The sequence below is a fragment of the Onychomys torridus genome, chromosome 7, assembly GCF_903995425.1.
Source record: "Onychomys torridus chromosome 7, mOncTor1.1, whole genome shotgun sequence".
Taxonomy (NCBI): domain Eukaryota; kingdom Metazoa; phylum Chordata; class Mammalia; order Rodentia; family Cricetidae; genus Onychomys; species Onychomys torridus.
The window spans coordinates 30,662,051-30,671,674 of record NC_050449.1 but is presented as its reverse complement, the minus strand read 5'-3'; positions in this window follow the sequence as shown (position 1 = coordinate 30,671,674).

Sequence of the window (9,624 nt, the reverse complement as noted above, 5' to 3'; positions counted from 1 at the left end):
GTGAGCATGGGTTTCAAAAGGGTGGAGGTGTGGTTCAGCCAGGTAGTGTAAAGCTAAGACATGTGGGAATTGTGTCAATGGTGTAGACCACAGAAAACTGACTTGGGGACACTGAAACTGTTGGCCACAGGAGACAAGGGCTGGAACATAACCCTAGGCAGGAAGGGGCTGGAGTGAGGTGGCTTCCAAGTCATGTTCTTGTTCTCACAGCTGCGGGTGATGTTTACAGATACTTATGTTTGCCCCTTGCCCTTCTTTCCTGCGTCAGGACCCAGTATGGGCTCCAGAGAAGTGCTCAGACAACCCCTATCAAATTCAACACTATGGTGGTGATCAATCTTTCTGCAACAGGCTTTAGAGGTATGGCCCTTTCTTGCCTGTTCCACTTTAGGTGAGTCCCTATCCCTTCCCTGTACTCCTGTAGCCTCACAAACCTGGCCATCTATCCCTGCACTTCCCAAGCCCCGACCCTTGCCTGTGCTCAGCTTCAGTTGTAGACACTCCAACAATTCAGTGGGGGATAGATGGCTCTCTGCTTCCTACCACCCCCCAGGGCTCCACCTTTCTCAAACTTTGTTTTCCTTTCTTCTCTCCCTTTATCCCTCCAGTATTGACTGACAGAGTACAGTTGGAGACTCTCCTAGTGCTATTGGAGACTCTCCCAGTACGATTGGAGACTTTGACTGATTAAGCCTTTGTTTTAGCTTCATAACTATTTCTTGGCCAGCAGACTACCTACCCTGAGAGGGGTCGCCTTGACCAGAGTGTTAGCTGGGTGTCTGTGTCTCTGGAACTTGGTTCTGTTTCTGCCTTAGTGCTGTTAGGGAAAATGGAGTGTGTTTTGCTCTCTCAGTTAGTTCAATGCTTCTGTCTCATGACGTCCCCCCACTATAATGGCAGAAACCTCTGAAATTATGAGATAAAATGAATCTTTCCTCTATTGTGATGTTTTACTGAGCTCACAGCACTGAGAAACTACTGAACACACATCTTACATCTGGTGAATAAGAATAAAGTAAGATGATGGAACTACTTTGCTGGTCAACCTGGCAGAAAAGGCATCACTAAAGCGAAGCTACATCAAGGGCGTGTGTCAGATCTGTCATCCTCACCGTTAGGGAACCAGTGCCTCGCTGCATGGTGCATTCAGTAGTTTTTCTCTTGGCTAAAAATGTTCCTGTTAACTGAAGTATGACCCTGAAATGCAAAGGCTTGTACCCCCTAGCTTGTGGTTTTTCCCTTTAAAAATCCTTCACTCTGAGAGCTCAGGGCCGTCCTCCTTCACCTGGCTAGCCATGGTGTTGGACGAGGACCAAGCCCGGGCTTGCTTACAATCAATAAACCCCCTTGTACTTGCATCGGATATTGGCTCTGTGGTGGTCTTGCTTGGGGGTCTCTTGACATGGGCACAACAGAACCATGATGTTTCCTGAGCCTTAGGTGCAGGAATTGTGTTATAGATGAATCAGTTTCTACTTAACACCCATGATTGCTTGTTTTATGCATTTTGATCAGTTACAGTTTTCTGTAAAGCTTTCCATCTGTTACAAAGAGAAGCTTCTTTGTGTGAGAGCTACATTTATCTGTATGTATAAAGATAAATGTTTAGGGTAAGAGCTACATTTATCTATAGGTATAAAGATAAATGTTTAGGGTGAGAGCTACATTTATCTGTAGGTATAAAGATAAGCATTTAGAGTGAGTTTAGGAATTTTGCTGGTTTAGTCTAGTGGTAGCAGTAAATTCTCCTCTGAGATCCATGACCCCACTAGCCCCTAGGTATCTGGCTAAGTTGATAGTACCAGATATAAGTTTTCTTCTGTTGAGCAGTCCTTAAGTCCAATTAGAGAGCTCTTGGTAACTACCAAGATCTGGGTGCCAGTACTAGTGCTTCTGGTACTAGTATAGCTAGTCCTCACGGAGCAGGCTCTCAAGTCAGATCCAGTTTGTACAATGTCATTTAATTCTGTTGTTTCTGTTTATTTTTGTTTAGGTGATCTGTCTATTGCAGAAAATGAGGTATCGAATCCCTCAATGTCTCAAGTCGGGTTTCTATTGCTGTGATAAAATATCAAGATTATAAAGAACTTTGGGAGGGAAGAATATATTTCACTACCACTTCCACATTACAGTCTTTCATCAAAGGACAGTAACTCAAGACAGGAAGCCGGAGTCAGGAACTTTGGTAGAGGCCAAGAAGGAACACTGCTAACTGACTTGCTCTTCATGAATTGCTCAGCCTGCTTTCTTATAGCACTTAGGACCACCAACTCAGAGTTGGCACAACCCAGAATGGGTCAGGCCACCCCACAGTAATTTCTAATTAAAAATATGTCCTACAGTCTTGCCTACAGTCAGATCTTATGGAGGCATTTTCTCAATTCACATTATCTCCTCTCAGATGACTGTAGCTTGTGTCAAGTTGTCATATTGTATTCTTACTATTAAAGGTTTGATATTGCTGGGTGATGGTGGCACAGGCCTTTAATCCCAGCACTCAGGAGGCAGAGGTAAGTGGATCTCTGAGTTTGAGGCCAGCCTGGTTTAAAGAGTGATTTCCAGGACAGCCAGGGCTACATAGAGAAACCCTGTCTCAAAAACAAAAACAAAAAAAAAACCAAAAAAAAAAAAAGGTTTGATGTTAATCTGTATCTTTAATTCTAGTAGTATGCTTTTTATGAAATCAGGTGCACCAGAGTTTGGTGCATATATATTTAGGAAAGCAATGCCTTCTTGGTTAATTGTTGCCTGGGTTATAATGAAATGTCTCTCTGTATATCTTCTGATTTGTTTTAGTTGGAAATATATATATATATATTTAGCTATTAGTGTAGCAGCCTGCTTGCTTCCTGGTCCCATTTGATTGGAATACTTTTTCCCTGTCCTTTCACTTTAAGGTGGTGCCAATTTAAGGATAAGGTGCATTTGTTTGTTTATTTTTTAAAATGAGGTTTCTATTGCTGTGGTTACCTAGGTGTAAAAGGGGATTAGGGGACTCCAGAATGAGTAGGGAAGCAACTGTGGATAAACGGGATCAAGATACATTGAACACATTTTTGAAATTGTCAAAGAATAAATTAAAGATATTTAAAAGATAAAGGTTACAATGCTGGTAACCTTTCATCATTTTCCCTGTAGAATAATAAAGGGACTTTCAGTGTCTTATTTTGCATTGGCTATGAACTTTTCGGGATTCCATTTCATATCCATTATTGAGTCAATTAGCTATACGTGTTTCTAAACCATTTTTAGCCATGTCCTGACCTCATTGCATACATGTTCAACTTATCAAATTTACATGGAAGGACTACAGTGATGTGTGGAAGGGCTACAGTGTCACTACAGATGGAATCAAAGGAAGGACTGCAAACACATCACACACATGGGGTGACATGAAGGACTACAGTGTCACTACTTAAGGAGTAGTGAGCCTATGAAGAAAACCTGCAGATCTTTGTTTTCCTTCTGTTGTTGCCATTCATTTGACTTTGCATGTGGCACAAATTCCGTGGTGGATCCTTACTGTTTCTTCTTTGACTAGAAATTATTTCTACATTTACCTTCATTCTGCCGGTTTGTTCTCCTATATTTATGTGGGCCCATTTCCATTTGCTGTCATGTTTCTGTTTCTTGTATTCAGAACTTCTGTACCAACGTCTGTAACACTTTCATAGTACTTTGCTGATAATCAATGACCTGATACATTGTTTACTTAGCAAAATTACCTTTAGCTTAAAAACTGTATTTGTTGGTTGTGACACTCTAATCTGGAGGTGTGTGTGTGTGTGTGTGTGTGTGTGTGTGTGTGGTTGTTTTACCTTTTACCTTTCAGTATCTGAAAGCTGCTACTGTATTGTCTCCTCCATCAGTGTTTCTGATGAATGTTCTGGGATAGTCCTGATGTTGACCACCAAATAAAGTGACCTTTTCTCTTTATTATTGTTATTTTTCAGAATGTTGAGGTATAGTTTTCAGTATTTAGACTATTTAGGATTTTTCAGGTTTGATGGATCTGTTTTTTATGTTTTGTATGTTTTTTTGTTTATTTTTATTAGAAAACATTGGTGGTTAAATCTTCAAATATGTGTTCTGTCCATTTATCTTCTGTGACAAAACAAATCATCTATGCCAAAATATCTGGTGTCTTTTACAACTTTTGCATGCTGAGTGCTGGTGTCTTCTTACTTTATCTTATTTGTGCTTTAGAAATTTCTAAATAAATTACTCTGAATTTATTTATTTACTTACCGATTGAGGTAGAGTTTTATGTAGGCCAGGCTAGCCTCCGTCTTGCTATGTAGCCAATGATCACCTTGAACTTCTTATTCTGGCCTGCAACTCCCTAGTGTTGGGTTTACATGTGTTCTTTACCACACCCAGTTTTGCATGGTGATGGGGACTGAACTCTAACAACTGAATTACACCCCCTGCTTCCCATCCATTTGTCCTTATGTTGGAACCTCTTTCCAGCTGAGCTTCAAGAAATAGTAAGGACCATGGCACAACTGGCATTGGCTGTGAAGCCTGTGAGGAGGGGATCATTTTTGTTTATAAGAATGCAGACCCACAATGAAGAGCCCACTTTCTTCTTATGCTTTTACTTTCTCCCCACATTTCCCTATTTTTCTATCCAGCTTTGAAAGAATAACTCTAGTCTGCATGGAAGATAAGACAGTATCTGATATTTTAGCTTTAGGGTTTTACTGAGTACATTCCATTTCCATTAAGGTAGGAGATTTAATATCTAGATGTAGCAGGTTCAGGGAAGTAGTTTCCTTCTGGCAAGAAAATCAGGGCACAGTGTGTGGTATCCCCTCACCTCCACCCTCATTCTTCTAATCTCACTTGAAAGTTAGTAAAACAGTTGTGGGAAGGAAGCCAGAAGTACCTGGTGGGAGTGGAGGTGAGCAGGGCCAGTGAGGAATGTACGATACCTAGAATATGGACTCCCCCAGGCTATCTGCTCAGTCCTGGACCTGGAACTCCTGTGGCTGGCCCTCCCTGCTTGGGCTTTTGTAGGTGCTTGATTAGCCAAGGCTGAGCCTGGGACCCCACTGCCATGGGAAAGCACCTCATGCTGCTCTTGCTGGGCTCCTCCTTGCTGGTGGGCTTCCTGCAGGGTGAAAGCCCGGCAGATGGTAGGGGCTGGTGCAGGGGAACAGACACACTGGTACTACCGTGTGTTGCTCTTTCAGAAGTCAGGAGCAGGAGATAGGGCCCGACTCCCTTTAGCAGCGATCCTTGCACTCTTCATTACCACATCTCCATGGCCTCTTTCTCCCCTTGCTTCTGTTGTGAGCCCTTGGTGACAGCTGGAGCTGTGGACACCACCTCAGACCCTGGCTGCTGCAGGACCAGGGACCCAGACATGGCCCTAGGCAGCAGCCTGTGCCTAGATGTCTCTATGGCTCCAGGTGGCATCACCAGCCACCCAGATCATTGTGGCCCTGGATGCAGGTAGGTCCTCAGACACTGATATGGTTCCTGGTGGCCTACCAAACCCTGATCATCAGCATAGCCCTTGGTGACAACAGGAGCCCTGGACATCAACTCAGACCCTGGCTGCTGTAGGGCCAGGGACCCAGATATGGCCTTCTGTACCAGCCTTGGCCCAATGACATCATAGCCCCAAGTTACAGTACAAGCCACTCATATCAAGATGTCCTCATGGCCATGGGTTGCAGCCCAGACCCCAGACATATATGTGGCCTTTGGTGGCAACATGGACCACAGACATTATTATAGACTCGGGCAGTAGTAGGGCCATGGATCCAGACATGGTCCTAGGCAGCAGCCCAGGCCTGGATGTCACCATAGTCCCAGGTGGCAGCACAGGCTGCCTGGACAGCATGGGTCCTGCTGCAGTGCAGCCCTCAGACACCAATGTGGCCCAAGGTGGCAGCCCAGACCACAGGCCCTTGCATAGCTCCCAGGGACAAAGAAGGCAAAGACCTCAACACAGGGCCTCTGGGCTGCTCCAGGGCCTTGGACCAAGACCTGGCCCATGTGATAGTCCAGGCCCAGACATTTCCCTGGACTTGGGTGGCCAGCTGGATATTCATGTCAGCCCATTCCTCACCACCCTCCCCTCTCAGATCCATCTCTTGCCCCAGCCCATAAAGCGCGCGCTCTCTCTCTCTCTCTCTCTCTCTCTCTCTCTCTCTCTCTCTCTCTCTCTCTCTCTCTCTTCCACCTCCCTACCCTGTACTCTCTCACCACAGTGGTGCCCAATCACCAGCACCAGGGCTCTTGGTTGGGTTACAAATAGCACTTGGTTCAGTACTGCTCGCTCCAGCCATAGGGATGGTGTGGAGCTGTTGCCTTTCTCTCTCCCATGCCTGGGCCTAGAGACCTCAAGCAGCACTTGGTATGATGATACCTGATTGCCTGGAGCCAGAGGCACTGTTGGACTCCCGGTTGATTTTGATCCCCCAGACCAAAAAATCTGGGGTAGTACATTCTGTATCCTCTGCCAGTTCAGGCCTGGGTGGGGCTGGTGGCTCCTGGTTCACTGTGATCCCCCAGACCAAAATGTCTGGAGTAGGGGAGTGAATTCTGTTTACCCACATGGTCACTCACAACAGTCTGCCACTCCACTTCCAGGAAATCTGATGCAGCTGCTAGTCTCTGTGGACACTACGCATACGTGTGCTGCACAGACATACATGCAGGCAGGACACCCCTACACATAAAATAAAAGTTAAAAACAATTATTAAAAATATTTTAAACATTTTTTTACTTTGCAGTTCTGTTCACTGAATCATGACTGTGGGACATGTCAGCAGGCCTTTTCCTACTGATCATGTTCTGAGTCTCACACCCTGCTTTTCTCATCATATGACTAAGGTGTTGCTCCTACTCTGTGTGTTTATCTACCTTTGGTTGACTGCTTGGTAACTCACTGAATCCCTTACATAATTTATTTCACTATTTCAGTGTGTTTGTTTAGCTTATTTTCAATTAAAAACATTTATTTATTTATTTATTTATTGATTGATTGATTGAGCTGAGGATTGAACCCAGGGCCTTGCACTTGCTAGGCAAGCACTCTACCACTGAGCTAAATCCCCAACCAGCATTGATTTATTTTTATATGTGTATTTATGTGTGGTTATGCACATAGTGAGGCCACAGTGAGGAGTTCAGAGGTCACCATACAGGAGTCAATGTTCTTCTACCGTGTTGATGCTGAGATTTGAATTTATGTGGTTATGATAGGCAGTCAGGGCCATTACCTGCTTAGTTGAAGCCAGAAAACAGATAATTAGGGATCCAGAGAGGTGGTGTAGTAGTTAAAGGTGATTGTTGCCAAGTATGATAACTTGAGTTCAATCCCTGGGACCCACATAGTGATAGGGGAGAACCAACTTCCAGAGGTTGCCCTGTGACTTTCACACACCCTATGTGGCTTGCAAATGCATGTACACACACACACACACACACACACACACACACACACACACACACAAGACACACACCCCATAAATAAATGTAATAAAACAATCACAGAATGAATTAAATACAACAAAATTTATTGTTTTTCAGGTATACCATCTTATACAATTTAGCTAAAATCACCCTCTTCCAAGACCCCAGATGATATAATATTACTGCCCACATTCTGATTGTGTCTCCTCAGTCAAACCTCAGTGGAAATACCCTCCCACACACACCACACACCTAGATGTGTGTTTCCAGGCATTTCTGAACCCAGTCAAGCTGACACTGAAGATGAAGGATCACAAAGCCATATTCACATTTTCTTCTTTGCCTTGGCTAGCAATAAGTACCATGAGACTTTCTGGATACTGGCAGGGCAGTGACCCCTCCCTTGCTTGTGTTGTATCATGATTGCCATACAGCAGGTGGTCTTTAGTTCCATGACTTTCCCTACTGTGAGCAGATGTGTTTTGTGGCACATCTGAGGTAGGTCAGGCCCACTGGTGTTGTTTACTAGGCTAGGGGATTAACTGGTCTTCAACCTGCTGTGGATTTACTGGCATCCACTCCATCAGTGGTTAAGGAGTGTTTGCAGTTCTTTCTGTGTCCAGTTCTCTTAGGAAAATACTGATGCGTGTCCAGTGATAAATGTGAGATTAGATTAGCTTCACAGGAAGCTGCCAGACTCCCTGTAGAGTTGAGCAGGATGCATTCTCAAGGCAGAATGGGAGCTGCTCCATGTCCATGCCAGTGCTTGGCACTCTCGGTCACTGGTGTGTTCCTTGTGTCAGTCATTCTAGCACATGGGCAGTGGTTGGATTTGCACTTTACCATGGATGTGACTCGGGGCCTTTGAGTTGTTCACTTACTACCAGAATCTCCCATTAGTCAACTTTCTGTCCCGATTGGTTAAGTCAGATTTGTTGACAAGAGAAAATCCTTCACATATTCTGATCAAGCTCTCAGATTATTTCCTGTGCCTTCTCAGCTATTTAACAATGTTTTCCCATTAGCAGCGGATTTTTATTTTAATAATACACATACTAGTTTCTTCAGGTACTGTTTTAAAACACTCTGATGGAAAGTGTCTTCATTGATGGGAGGGTTTATTTCATCTCATAATTTATAATACACCATCGATTTCTCTTCTGAATCCTATGGAGTGGATGTGTAACCTACACCAAAACCATATGTTGAGATTGAATTCCTGATGGTCTTATGGAGGTGATTAGGTTGTAAGTGTGGAGCCCTCAAAAACAAGATTCACTCCTTCATCAAAGACACTGACACAAGAGCTTCACATTCTCTCTTCTCATGTGAGGACATGGAGAAGAGGGTTGTTTATGAACTAGGAAATGCCCTTGCCAGAAACTAAATCTACTGGGACCCTCATTCTGCATTTACTAGCCCTCAATAGAAATTATCTATTGTTCACAAGCCACTTACCATGTAGATTTTCTGTTCTGGACTAGCTTCCTAAAAGGACTAAGCAAATGATTTTTGTATTTAATATGGGAATTACTTCCTGAAATCAACATTCTTAAAGAGTATAAATATTTAGGGATGGAGAGGTGGCTCAGTGGTTTAGAGTACTGGCTGCTCTCTCAGAGGAACAGGGTTTGATTCTCATTATCCACATGGCCACTCACAATCACTTGTAACTCTAGTTCCAGTGGATCTGATGCCCTCCTCTGGTCTCCAAGGACACCATGCATAGATGTGGTACATAGACATACATGCAGAAAAAACACCCATACATGTAAAATACTAAACAAATTATTTTAAAAATACAGATATTCATTTCATTAATGTTTCACCTGAAGTTAAGTATTTTGGTCTCTGACACATTTGAGTCAATTTCTGTATGTTGTCTAAAGGGCCGGTCAGAGGTCTTTTACTTATTGAAAATTTGCCAATAAACTGGAAGGCGCTTTTTAGGCCACTGGGGGAGGAAAGTCATCAAGGTATCACCTGCTGTCAACTATACATGCCTAAACACCAAACCTGTTGGCAAAAGGAGCCTATTGGTGAACTTGTGGCACTAAGTTCTTTGGGGAATAAACTGCTTTCTGGTTAGAATTGAAGCTTGTTCCCCAGAAGGCAGTCTATGCCTGCTGCTTTAACTTGGTCAAAATCTCATATCTTAGGAGGCCACAGACCTAAGGGTGCTGTTTTGTTAAGTC